Source organism: Talpa europaea (genome assembly GCF_964194135.1).
Source record: "Talpa europaea genome assembly, chromosome: X".
NCBI lineage: Eukaryota > Metazoa > Chordata > Mammalia > Eulipotyphla > Talpidae > Talpa > Talpa europaea.
The window spans coordinates 1,873,110-1,887,616 of NC_140081.1; positions in this window are offsets into that span (position 1 = coordinate 1,873,110).

The following is a 14,507-nucleotide window of genomic DNA, read 5'->3' on the forward strand; positions in this document are numbered from 1 at the left end:
CGAACCGGCGCCACAGAGGCCACGGGCAGCTTCGCAACCCAGCGCTCAACCACTGCGCCACCAGGGAGGCCCGAACATAAAGATACATTCAATCCCCTTTGCAACAAGAGAGCTGCATGTCTGCCAACAGCTCCGCATCCGTATAAGCAAAGTTTTGCTGCTGTAACAACAGCAAGGACAAGAATCCCAACTAGCAGGTCAGCTTCTCAGCCTCACACCCAAAATGCATTCACCACGGGACTTCAACCAGGCAGCAAACATCCCACAGAAACTGCTGTTTCTCTAAGTGTGAGCCAGAGACTCTTCTGGCTGAGGGGCACGAGCTGAGCTTGGAAACGGTGGCCGTGTCATTGGACCCTTGAGGTCGGAGACAGCTGCGTTCCAGCACACAGGTGAGCACCTGAGGAGAACGGCAGCTGGGCTTGGAGTCAGGTACGTGTCTGCAGCGCGTCCCGGGAGAATCACTCCCCACGGGGTCTGCCAGGGAACTAGTCTGTCCACGGAATGAAGACCTTTAAGACGCAACTCCCAAGGATTCTCTGAAAACCTGCCCAGAAATGGCCTCTTGGCTTCTGTCATTCCACAAAAGGAAAATTGTCAAGGCACAGCATGTTTCAACACGTTGGATGCTGTACCCCTAATTCCCATTGTGGGGTTTTTAAGGAAGGCCAAATGTGCAAAATGCTTCGTGCACGGAGACCGCACAGCAGCATAAAACTGGAGGAAGTCGGGTTTTCAGAAAGAGCAGATGAGCCCAGGACACCATGACACCTAGAGTGGATGCAACTCTTGCAGCTACTAACAAGGACCGTGTATATAAACGACAGGCTGACGATATTTCTCTCGGCTCTGACAGTCACTGAGTCTGTCTATACTGTAGATCAGGCACTTCTATACATCGACTCATTTAAAGAATATTTCTGTGTTATTAACGACTCTTGTATCCTCTCAGAGTCTTCTCTCTCCCCTCCCTTCCAGGATGAAGGCAGTTTTGCTCAAAACCCTACAGGCTGACGGCAACCTTGACACCTGCTTTACCCCTCGGCAGAAAGGATGCGATGAACAAAGCGGTAAGTCAAACGCAGTTGCGCTCTGGTGAAATGAGAGCTGCGCCACGCAGCTGAGCACCGGCTCCGCTCTCCCGGGCGTGGCTCCTGCATCTCCCCTCTGCTGACCGCGGAGATTCTGATGCAGAAACGAGCTCTTCCTTCCCATGGGGGGGTCTTCTGTCTGCACGGATCCCCGCACGGCTCTCCTCCAAACATCCCCTGCCAGGGAACCCGTGTAGCGGGCGCCTGGGCGGACCATGAAGAGGTGTCGCCAAGAAGCTTATCACTCAATAAATGGCTGGTGTTCATCATTCAGAAGCTCAACTCTTTGAATTTCCCAAGGGCGGGGGAACGTGAATTGCTGCTGGAACCTACAGGTGGTCACGTTGCTCCATCCGGTGTAGATTCCACCACTTCTTAATCTAGACCCACCCGTCAGCCCTCTAGATGCCACTGAAGTGACTTCTAGGAGCAGATCTGAAACACCACACTCCCTCCTCCACCGAATCCTGGACGTACGCTCGCCCGCGGTGGCCTCTGGCCGAAGCCCGGCAGAGAGAGCGACTTGGAGAGCTTTTCTTAACAGGTCAGCAGCGCAGCGCTCGCCGCTGCACTGGGCGCTACGAGGCGGGTCATGACACGCCACAAGGGGAAGAAACACACAGCGTGGGGCGCCTCAACACGCAAGGATTTATTGCAGGATTTGAGCTCCGCTTGGGTGATTCCGGGGGGCATGCTGGGGTTGGGGCTGCAGGCCGTGGTGGCTGGAGCGATGGTCAGGGAGAGCGAAGCCTCTGAAGCTGTCATGGGTAAGTGAGCGGCGGCCGCGGGGGCCCGTTGCCTTTGCTCTGGACAGGTTGTTGCTTCGACCATGACGTGGCTGCGCAGGCGGTTGGTTTTGGTTCCTCCTGCCCGGAGTGACGGTGGTGTCCAGGGATGATGCGCGTGTCCAGCAGGAGGGCAGCTTGGAGGAATGTGCTGGAGGCTGCTTTTCGGTCTCGGGCTCCTGCAATTAGCTCGCGCTGGGTTGGCTTCACCTGCACCGAGCTGCTGGAGCCGCTTTTTCCGGGAAAAGAGGCACCGAGGACAGATCTTTGCAAAGGTGTGTTTTCATGGGTCGCCAAATATGATTCCCCTTTTGAATCTTTTCAGCCATTTAAAAGTGTGAGAACCATTCTGAGCTCAATGGCCCGTGATCTGATGGCCCCTCGTTGGCCATATGGGATGACATGCAAACAGCCATCGAAGAGGCTGGTTATTCCCCCCGAACTCCAGGACAGAGAAGGTGGGTGGGCCGGCCGGGCCAGGGCGCGGGCAGTGCCGGGAAGAGAGAACCTGAATTCACCGTGAACACAACCACTTTCTCCGGCCGGCTGGGTGAGGCGACCCCTCGTTGGGCTTGAGAAGACTCAGGTAGGCAGGTCAGGGTTTCACTCCACGGCTCCCCTCGGCCAGCACAGCCTCGTCAGCCTCACTCCTCAGGGGGCTGCGGACGCTTCCTTCAAGAATCGGCTCCGACGCTCCCCGCGTCGCATGTGAACAGATCTGGACTTTCTCAGAGGACCAGGGTTTCTGCAACACCCTTTCAACCGTCCCTCCGTTCCAGCCCTCAGGCGGTAGGGGAACACGTTCCACCCTGGAAGGGAGTATTTGAAATTGGGGCTTGGGAGGGTGGCCCTGTGTCCTCTCTACCGGCTCCGTTCTGGACCCTCAGGCGTCTCGGGAGAGAGGGGGGCGCATCACTCAGCCCAAGCCGTGGGGCTCCCGCTGGGGGAATTTCACAACCGACGACGACGTGGACCGTCTCCGGTGAGGCCCCCCGGAGCCGGCTCTCCTGCGACCTCGCTCTACCTCAAGTCACCTCCGGATCTGAGCTCCCCAGAAGCCGCCGGCACGTGGGAAGACAGGGAGAATTCTTTGTTTATGCCTCTGCTAACGACTCTGTCTCCTGCTGCACCCACACTGATTTCTGCGTCTTCGTTTTGATAGGGCAGGTGGTTCGGGACGGGAAATTGCGTCTCTTTAGCCCAAGACCCACAGTCAACGCGTCATCTTCTTCTCCTGGATGCTCCTGAGAATGAATAAGTGGGAGAATGAGTCCGACAGGGGGGATCGTGTTGCCCCCTGGGTGGGTGTGCAGGGACGCTCTGTGCTTGGGTGTATGTGCCTGACCCGCGGCTGCAGAAACCACAGGCCTTTTTTTTCCACCTTATTCTCGAGAAGAACAGTACAAGACCATGATTCATCTTGACCTTTGCAGGGACATCCATATGCATGAGCCCCTGTCAGTATTTAAATGCTTCTTCGACACCAGGCGACCTTATTCTGTGGTGGCCCAATTAACGACGTGCATCCTTTCAGAGACGTTTCCAATTAGCGACGGGCATATCGATCATCGGCCGATGGTAATTAGACCACCGTCATCGTGTTTGAAATATCGGAAATAATATCTGCTTTAGAAAGGTATATTTAAATATCGATTTAATCTTGGAGGTACTTAGGAAAATGCCCTGATGGGAATAATTTTACGGGATCATCATCCTCGCTGAAAAATCCTAACTATTCTCTGACTCATTATTAAAATTCAGGATCGCAGAGCACCCCACACCCAGTGATGTATTGTACATAATGACTTTCTTATTCAATTTTTCTAATCTCTATTTTTCATCCCTGGAGGCTTCTTCTTTTTTTTTTTTTTTTTTTTTTTTGATTCCTCAGTAATTGTCCAGAGCTTTAAATAAAAGAATAGTAGTGATTGAATCTTCACGGGGCTTTATTTTTAGACTCCCATCTTGAAGTCTGCAGAAGGAGCAGCAGAGAACACGAGAGAAAATGAGTGCGGTGAGAGGCCACGGCGGAAATCGTCCTAACGGCGGTGCCCTGCGTTTCGCCACATGAGAAGAGCAGGGGAGAGAAAGACCTTGGAGGGGGAGAAAAGTCTCCTCTGGTGTGTGAGCAGTTGCCATCGTGTTATCGTGGGCAAAATTATTTTCCTTCCCACTCACCCTCTCCTCCAACCCAGCGCGGAAGAGACGGCACGAAGCACCACGGAGGACACACCCTCCTCGGTTTTCCCCAGAGCCCCCCAATTGTCCCTGCAGGCACAGCTCAAATAATGCAGCAATTCTGCAAGAGCAGGTCCTGGGCGCCATCAAAGTTTTCTTGAAAATTGTTAACTCTTTTGAAAAAAGGGAGAAAACCACCGTGAGACTTAAACCCAAGCACCCGTTTGGGGATAATATATGCACGAGACCAAGTAGAAAGACAACCTAGAAGGGGTTATTAATCTCTGGTGTAGAAGGTCACTGGACTGACCTTGGCGATACCTGTAGCGATGAATTCTGAAAGCGGGTGCTCGATGGGCTGCAGGAGGAGGTGCAGAAGTTGTGAGCGTATAAATAATTTTGTGACTGTTTGCCTGGCAGCGTCTGTGCTCACTTTGGAACAATACTGATTAATGGTCTTTGGCAAATATGTTGAAAAGCACAGAGAGCTCATTCATTTTGAGGTGCTCTCCGTGTGGAAAGGTGCGTGCTGATAAGGGAGAGCGAGGAGATGAAGGATGGAGACCGTGCTGGGTTGGGATGGGAGTTAAGAGCAGGTGGGGGGATTCTTATCTCCGCTCTCTGCTCGCCAGGGACGAGACAGAGAGGAGTTAAGGTTGGTTTGTGCGAGACGTGGAAAACCGAGGGGAGTTATCCGTGGTGATGGCTGTTTTCTCTTTGACTTAGGAAGGAAGATTGGTCCAGGATTAGGCATTGGTGGGTCAAGCTGATGAGTTGTGATAGCAAAGGTCAAGGAGACAGAGGTGGTGGCCAGGGGGAGCCAGTTGTAGCTGACAGGCATTGCAGGGTAGATGGAAAGAGGACAGTGGAGGAAACGCCCCAGAGAGAGTAAAGCAGGACCCGTTCATGGTGGGGCCAATAAGTGTTCGAGCACTGAGGTTTCGGGGGTAGTAAGTGAACCCTGATGAGTTTCATGTGAGGCTGAAGTGTCAGTTGCAAGTCAAATATTTTGTTTCCACAATGTCTTTGGTGGTGATTTCGGAGACGATCCTTTCTATAAGAGCTGCCTGCAGCCACACAGCTCGTCGGTCCAACTGGCCACTTAAAAATCCAGTTCTGGCATAGCAGGAGGGGAAGAAGAAGACCGTGGGCAGAAAAATCCTCGAGTCATCACTTCCCTCAGGAATACTGAGGATAAGTACCCAGAGGTACTGGCTGCCACAGCTAGAATGGAGCTGCAGAAGTAAGGGTCTGTGTCTCGGTAGAAGGAGAGCCAGGAATCATTTCAACAAAACCGGCAAGTCAGGAATGATGCCAGGTCACTAGAAGAGCTATTGGTCCCCCCCCCCAGGTGCTTCCAGTGTCCTGGGAAGGAGAGAGTATTGTTCACGGTGAGAGCAGAGCCCATCCCACAGTTCCACAGGGGACCCCAGGTGACCATAGCCTGGGCGTGGCAGTGGAGACAGCCACATGGTCATCCCTGCTAGGGTCTCTGGGCTCCCAGGAGTGTCTGTGCCCACCCTAGGGAGCCTGGGAAGATGCCTTCCTCTCCTCCAACCCTTGTGACTTCCACTCTGCGTTTGTTGAGAGGTGATGGGAGGCCACGGCGAACCTTGTCTGCCTGGTGGCTTGTTCAAGACCACAAAGAGCACAGCGTGTGCATAGGCCCAGCAAGCTGCCAGATTGTGTACAGAGATTTTTTTTCTGCATGGGTTTCTAGACCAGGGGCTCCTGAGCAACTTGGGGTATGCCCGCCTATCCCCCCTCCACCTGCTCACAAAGAGGCAGCAAGCAAGGGAGTCTGTCTAGCCCCTGGGTAGGGGAAAGAGCAGCCCTGCTAGGTTTATTGTGAGTACAGCTTTTTTGGCAGGGAACTTTGAACAGAAAATAGATTGAAGATTTAAACAAGAAAATAAGGGTCTTGTAGGATGCAGAAAGATCAATAGGGGAGCTAAGAAATTGTAGAGAAAGATGGAAGCAGACTGGACCAATTAAAGACTGAATGAGTGAAACAAAGGTCATAATCCATGAAGGATCCAGGTAGAAGAAGATGGAAATGTGAAAAAAAAAGAATAAAGAAACACTCCAAGATCTATCCCACTCCATTAGGAAAAAGCCCCGTAAGGATAATCCCAGAAGGGGAAGAGAGAGAAGGAAACAGAGAACGTATTGACAAAAATAGTAGAGGAAACCTTCCCAAAGGAAGGACAATAAATACTGAGGAAGGAAATAAATATTCAAGTTCGTGATGCTAAAAGTACACCTGGGTATCTGCCTGCGACAAGACCTACACCGAGACACATAGTCATGAAACTATTAAGAATTCAGGACAAAGGAAGACAATCGAAGGTGGCCAGAGGGGAAAAGCACGCAAAGGAAAACCTACAGGAGCGGATCAGGCCCTCACGCCGTGGAATACTACTCAGCCATGAAAAGGCTGAACGCTTGCGATTTGCAGCAACATGCGTGGGAGTGAAGAGGATAATGCTGAGTGAAATAAGTCAGAAGGAGACAGACAAACACCAGATGGTCTCGACAAAACCAAACTGATAATAAACTCTAAACATGTGACTGCAAACTGAGGGGCAGGGTGGTGGGGTGCAAGAATGGGAGGGAACAGACCCAGTGGAACATGGTGGCGGATTATTGCAGCACTGTTGCTGGGAGGGATGTGAAAATACACACTGGTCGAGCTTTAAACTTACAGCCCCCAAAGCAGAAACCAGATGTGAACCCACATTACCTCAATAAACACCACGTGCAAAAAGAAAAATCAATTTCCTGCATCCTGCGTCTGTTTCACGGGTCCCCTCTCACACTGCCCTGAAAACCGCCCTTGAAATCTGAGCATCGATGATGTCTTTTTTTCTTCCAGCAGCGGTTTTTGCTGCAAGGCGTGAGACGTGAATGGGAAATGGCTATTGACTGACGGCATGGGCCGAAGACAGAAACCTAAGAGTCAAGTAGGAAACTGGTGAAGCGAAGGTGGACACAGCATAGTGAGAGTCCTCCTGAGAGTCCTCCCGGCCATGGACGGTGTCCTTGTTTAATGTCTGCAGGTGGGATCATGCATCAAGGGGCTTGAGAAGCTCCAGTGAAGGCAGGGAAGGACTCGGGATGTCCTGATGGAGGACGGAGCTATTCTTACGCTACGGGGTCAGTCTGTGTGTCCCAAATATAAGCTGGGTAGAAGATGCACCATGTGCAGAATGCTGACAACGATGGCATCTTGGGGTGAGGGGGTGTCTCAGCCTCTTCCCCGACACCCTCCCTCAGTCCATGGTATTGATGTGGGATTGTCGAGTTGTTCCTTTGGAAATAGTGTTTTGGCGGAAGTGTGTGTGTGTGTGTGTGTGTGCATGTGTGTGTTGAGCTCAGACAAAGAGAGCTAGCATTGGGGATCCCTGTCCACTTTTACGGGTCCCCCCTCCATTGCACCTTCCACGCCCACCGTGTGTGCCTGCCCGACTGCGTTGAGCCAGCTGCGTCTCCCTGTTGGCATCCTTGGCTGCTGTTTCCTTTGCTGCAAATGGCGGGGGGTTGTGTTTCCCTCGAAGAAACAATTAAATTAGAAATGTCAAGGAAATCATTGGACTTTGCATCCCGATGATGAGATGCGCTGCGGGCGTCACGGGGGTACCAGTTTCAATCGATTGAGGTTTGGTCATTAACCCAGTAACTACCTCAACCGGGAGACCTGGAGGGATGGGGAGACAGTCTGAGCACTTGCCACGTCAGCGACAGCCCAGGGATTTTCTAGGTTAGCGACACAGCGGAATGGGGACCACGGCGTGGCAGAGACCTCTGGGGGCAAGAAAAGGGAAGGATCCGCAGCCATTTCCGGCGTTGCCTGTCGTCGCTGTCTGCAGCTTTCCTTGCAGGAGTCGCTCAGCACATCCTTTTGCAAACGCCCTGGTTTCGAAGAAAGAAAGCAGAGTAGCTGGGCGTGGAGAATAGTTTGGTCCCTAGTCATGTTTTCTTCATTGCTTACTGCGGCTCCGCACTCTATGAATTTATTTAGTAAACAGCCTGCTCATCAATACTTCATCAATGAACACCCAGCCCGCGTCCTCCCGAAGAACAAAAGGAGACGAAGTGAAAGCACAGAGAGCTGAAGCCCGCGGGAGGCGGGAAGAGCCCCTTCGGGGACCCGCCAGCACCGCTCAAGGAAAAGGAACGCGTCCTGTTCTCCGTCAGATCCCGTGAAAGGCACCATCGGCCTCGCTTAGGTGAGCGTCTCCTTCTGCTCGCACCTCAGAAACCCCATGTTGGGATGAGTGATATTTTAAGTGTGAAAACCTGTAAATTATGCAAGATATTTTTACAGCGGGAGGAATTTAGCCGAGCACTTAAGGAGAAGAATGATGGGTGTTTGTGCAGCCTCTGCAGAGGTTTGGGAGGTAAGAATTGCAGTGGGGAGTCAGCTGAGCATCAGGACCTTTCTGCACCCCCCATTCCTGCCAGCGGGGTGATCCATACTCCTCTCCCCACTTCTCGTCTCCTCTCCTTCCTTCCTGGTGAGCAGCTTCACTTGATCTCTCTGCTCAAACTTTCACCAAAGAGTCCCCGGCTGCTCCGTCCACGGGGCTCTGGAAATTTTCATGTATCCTGATTTTGGTTGGAAGCATTTAGATGCCCAAGACCCCCAAGGTTCTCCCCCTTGTAGTTCTGACAGCAGTTTCTTACTGCATTTCTGTCTGCATGAGGTAGTTTCTTCTTACCTTGGTTCTATCTATCTATCTGTCTGTCTATCTGTCTGTCTGTCTGTCAATGTATCTATCTATCATCCATCCATCCATCCATCATCCATCATCATCCATCATCCATTCATCCATCATCCATCCATCCACCTATCCTCCATCCATTATCCATCATTGTTATTCATCCATCCATCATTCATCCATCATTCATCCTCCATCATCATCCATCCATCATCCATCCATCATCCATCCATCATCCATCCATCATCCATCCATCCATCCATCCATCCATCCATGAATGTCTGCATCTAGACATCTCTCTCATTGTTATTCATCCATCCATCATTCATCCTCCACCCATCATGCATCCATCCTCCATCCATCATCCATCATCATCCATCCATCATCCATCCTCCATCCATCATCCATCATCATCCATCCATCATCCATCCATCATCCATCATCCATCATGCATCATCCATCCTCCATCCATCATCCATCCTCCATCATCCATCCATCATCTATCCATCATTCATCCATCATCCATCCATCCTCCATTCATCATCCATTATCATCCATCCATCATCCATCCATCATCTATCATCCATCATCCATCCTCCATCATCCATCCATCATCTGTCCATCATTCATTCATCATCCTTCCATCCTCCATCATCATCCATCCATCCATCCATCCATCCATCCATCCATTCATCCATTCATCCATGAATGTCTCCATCTAGACCTCTCTCTGATTGGTTCTGTCTCTCTGGAGAACCCTGAGTAATGCAGATGGGGTCAAAATCAGTACTAATCCCATAACATTGTTTTGAGAATTCACTGACACAGAGCACATAAAGTGCTCAGAGGGACTTAGCACCGTGTTTGGGATGACTGACATGGTCGTCAACCCTACCGAGGTAGACAAGACAAGGGGCTTAGCTACTGTGCTTGGGACCCAGCAGTCACGGCCGATGGGCCGTACAGTGTCTGACCTCTCTCTGATGACCCACATCCTTCTTCATTTGCAACTCCCTTGGCCGTATGGTCTCTGGGATACTCCTGAACACTTGGCTTGTCCCCATTATTGAGGCTCAAATCTCAGCTCTGGACGTTGGCCACGTGGAAGCTTCTGTGGCATAGAGCCAAGCACCAATGTCTCTCCTCCATCACGGTTAACTTGCGGCTGTGCTAGAGGGTGCACCGGCAGGGAGTAGCTGCCCAGCCCTCTAGTCCCCCAGCCCTCTCCCCCTGGGTTTCCAGCCCTCAGAACTGCAAAGCAGGTAGTCAGCAGATATCTAGCAAGTGATAAACAGAAAACCGCAAAACTGGAGACTTCGGGAGGCTCCAGTTGCCCCCGATTTCCACCTGCCTGGCCTGTGGGTCTGCAGCCTGATTGAACGTGAAAGTCTCACCACACTTGCCTTTGGGGAGCGGCGTTGAGACGCAGCAGGATGACAGACCCACAGCGGGGCTGTCCCCTCCTCTGGGGCTGGCCAGGGTCCCATGGTGAGCTACGTATTCGGGGTCAGGCCCGGATATGTCCCCACAGGGAGCTCCAGGAGGGGAAGGGGGAGCTGCAAAACATTCTTCAGGGAGCTCGGGCAAGAGGATCACAACCCGGTGGCTGAAGTGGGGCTTGAGTTCCTCAGGGAGAAACCTACTCTCAGTGGAGTTGGATTTTATGTGGGAGACGTCATGTCTGCAACAGTGAGGCGAGTTGTGATCCCCGAAATGTTAAAGTCCAATCAACAAAGAGCACTTTCCTACTTTCACCTCCAAGGAAGGGAACAGGTTGGGCCTTTTTGTCCTTTTTGGCTCAGAAGAGAACTCTCGGCAAGGTCACGCGGGGAAGAGGCCCGCAGAGCGGGGAGGACAGAGAAAGCAGGACTCAGGAAAGGGACGCAGGGCGTCCTCGGAGGGGGGAGGCACATGCCGGAAAGTGGGGCGCAACGATAGCAAAAGGAAATGACTCTCGAGACATGGGAAACAAGTCCTGACATAGAACCAGCTGGAGAATAATTTTTTATGAAAACGAGTTCCAGAGTCTTGCTCCTGGTAGCAAGAACCCTCGCCGGGACGCGTTGCAGAGACGCAGGTGCACACACGGGGCCTGGAATCACACACATGCAGCTGCTGTCCTGTGGGCACAAGCACTTTCGGATTTTCAGGCGTTTTCTTCAGCTCCTTTTTATATTCCCCTAATTTTTACAAGATGGGGCATGCTTTAAAAAATGGTTTATATTTTATTTTTCTTTTTTATATTATGAGCTGAGCATTTCCCCACGGGAAGGACGATCTAACAAGAGGCTTTGAGTGGCTGTGCGGGAGGCAGGCAAACGGTGGGCTGTTTCCTGACACCCCACAAGCTGCCGGTGGGCTCGCGTTGGGACAGTTTCCATACTGTAAAAATAATGTTTTCCTTTCGCTACAGCATTTTTGCATGATTCGAAGTTACAGCAATGCTGGCTCGCGGTCAAGAAATCAGCGTAAGGACAATACTTCGTGGCTCGTGGATATGAGACGAAAATGGACTTTCAGTGACCTCGCATGGGTTAGTGATGACAGCTTTGACCCCGCAAGGCAAGTTGGGCGCTAGGGACAGAGGCTGCACGGTCCCCAAGCTTAACATATTTCCTGTCTGGTTTCTTCCAGAAGTTCCTGACCCCGAGGCTATCTCAATGCATCGCTGATGCAAAAACCATAATTCGTCAGATTCGCACAATTTATACTGAGATGCGACAGAGCAACAGGGAACTTTCCCTTGGTATTCCAGGTAATGTTGTGAATTTCCTTGACCTGAATTAGAGTTGACATCTCTGAATATTTTTCTGGGAAATTAATTATGGACCAGAGATATTTTTATACTCTTGGTGTATTGTTCTGCTGAAAGGCAGCATCCTGGGCCCATCCTGCTTCGTGTCAACGATGCTTAGACGAAACGAGAGCTCCGGGTAGCACGGTGGTGCCCGGCATGTCCATCGGCAACTAGGATATTGCTGGCTGGTGTCTCCTCCATAGAATGCTTTGCACCCTGCGCTGTGGGCAGCTAGAAGGTGCTCCCTGTACACCTGTGTCATGCAGCAAAACCCTCTTCTTAGCACAGCTCCCTGCCCCAGGCCGGGCGACCAGGATGAGGAGCCGTTGTGCAGAATTCAATGCCTCGGCAAGGCATTTCTCAGCTCTGCACCCAGTGGGGTGTCAGACACTGTGAGGCTTGATTGGTTCATTCCCGGGGTGAAAATGGGGCAGTGGGCGTTTCTGTGAGTTCTAGTGACTGCGGAGTTCATCTCTTTTTCCTCCTGACTTTTAAGATCTCTCTGTTTTAAGAATATCAGTGTTTTGTTTCCTAAGTAGAGCTTATGCAGGATTTCTCCACATTTCGCATGAGCTGTTGGTATATGCGACTGACAAATGGAAAACAGTGGATTAGCAAGATTACAGGAGGCTGTTTAATGCAAGGCTTCTCAAATCCTTTGCTATGATAAGGCGACTTGAGAATCCACAGGCAGTGGAATTGGAATGCAGTGGTTGGGGAAATTATTGATCATTGTTTACCGGGCAGCTTTTAGATTATGCTTTAATCTGTTTGGTGGCTGACATGTGGGAAACTGTGGTAGGAAGCAGGACAGAGGAGGGATATTCTAAAACTTACTGAATCATAATAAAAAAACCCAACATTATGAGGAATTTTAATAAAAAGGTAAATCCAACACACAGGTAACAACAGTTCTACTGGTTGTGAATTGTCACCTGAAAGATACTGCACATTTAGGCTATGAACCTAAAAATTGCTATATTGTTAGGAACTTGTGAGAATTTTTTCTGAATCTACCTGAAATCATTGCATGAGCTTATCGGGGAATGTCTTCACAAGTTGGTGACAACCGACTAAGGTGAGACAGAAAGTTACTTCACCCTCAAGGATCAGCAGGGGGTTCACGCAGACAGAGGCAGGAAGACACGGGGCCCTCCTCTCTCTGCGTGTATGAAGTGTGGTGTGTTCCTCAAGTGGAGAAAACACAACCAGCAAAGGCCCTGAAGCAGGAGAGACAGAGGGCAGGACTGGAAAAGTCATCCCAGAGAAATGGGGGAAAAGATTTCGAGTTTGATACGAGACACAAGTCTACAGAGTCAAGAGCTGAACCCAAAGAGCACCTGCACCCCTATGTTTACAGCAGCACTGTTTACAGCTCAGCTTTGGAAACAACCCAAATGCCCAAAAACAGATGCTGGAACAAGAAGACGTGGTCCATATATACCATGGAATATTACTCAGCATTCAAAAAAGATAAACTCATGCCATTTGCAGCAACATGGATGGCGCTGGAAGGGATCATGCTCAGCGAAATAAGCCAGAAAGAAAAAGAAAAATACCGATGGTCTCACTCATAGCAGGAATTTAGAAAACTTAAATAAGGGACCAGGAAAATGAATAACTATAAGAAAGTGAAAATCAAAATCAACAAAAAAGTATGAACCAGAGACACTCTATGGGGGGTGGGGGGCGGGGAGGAGAGGGATTGGGGTCAAAATAAGGGGATTGCAATTGTATGGGGAATATAAAAATAAAATTTATTTAAAAAAAAAAAGAGCTGAACCAACAGCAGCACGATAACCCCCCCTAAGACCCTTAGACACAACTTAATTAATCTTCTGGAAGTTTAAATACACCAAAAAAAATCCTGAAAGGCAGTGACACAAAAACCCTTTATTTAGAGCAAAAAATACATACATTTCAGACGGCGGCAGATTTCTCATCAGCAACGATGTGAGGCCACTTGAAGTTACACAGTGATTTTTTTAGGATCCTTCAGAAATGAAGGGAATCTGAGCGTTTTCACCCCAACGACACTAAAACGTGGTTTAAAAAGTCTCTGAATAGAAGGAAAGTGATCGAAGAAGAAATCCTGGGATGTCAAGAATGAAAAAGAAACCCTTGATCTATAACAACATGGGCAATTGTGCTTTCCTTCTTGAGTTTTCCAAATTACATTTGCAAGTTGAAACAGAAATTAGAACAATGTCTGCAGTGGCTCTAAGCGGTTGCTGAAAACATCCCTGAGGAAATTATACACGGAGAGGTAAACCGAGGCAAGGTTTCTGCAAGTCACTGAAACTTGCAACTGGTGACACCATAGTCTGTGCTATCTATGAATTTATGATGTATTGTCTCGAGAAAACACCGAAAAGTCCCCGAAAGAGATACCGTAAGGACACTCCAGAGGAACTTCAATGGATTGTAAACTGACATTAAGTATTAATGGTCTAGAAAGACCCACAAAAAGGCAGAGATTAGCATCCATTCTTGACGAATGCTCTGAGAGAAGAATGGTAGGGGACCTTTCTCCACGGTGCAGAGAAGAGCTAGAAACGACATACAATGGACCGTCTACTCGACGCTGTCAACGGAAAGTGTCCCCTCCTTCAGGGGAGCAGGCAGACACCCCCACTCTGTCCACCTTCACTCCACCAGGGCTGGAGTCAGCACAGTAAGAGCGTAAAACACACATTGATCAGAGCGTAGGAGGAGAAAAAAAACTGTTCTTAGACTTCATCCCAAAATCAAGGCCATTAAAAAAAATAATCGAGTGGCGTCCTCCATGGTTTAAAATTTGGCTCAGTGGATGCACCTGTTCAGAGGATGAAAGACCAGCCAGACAGGAGAAAATACGCACAAGCTGTGTATCTGACAGAATGGTCCTCTGTGGGCCACGCTCAAATCCCTCGAACCACGACGGTGAAAAATTCAA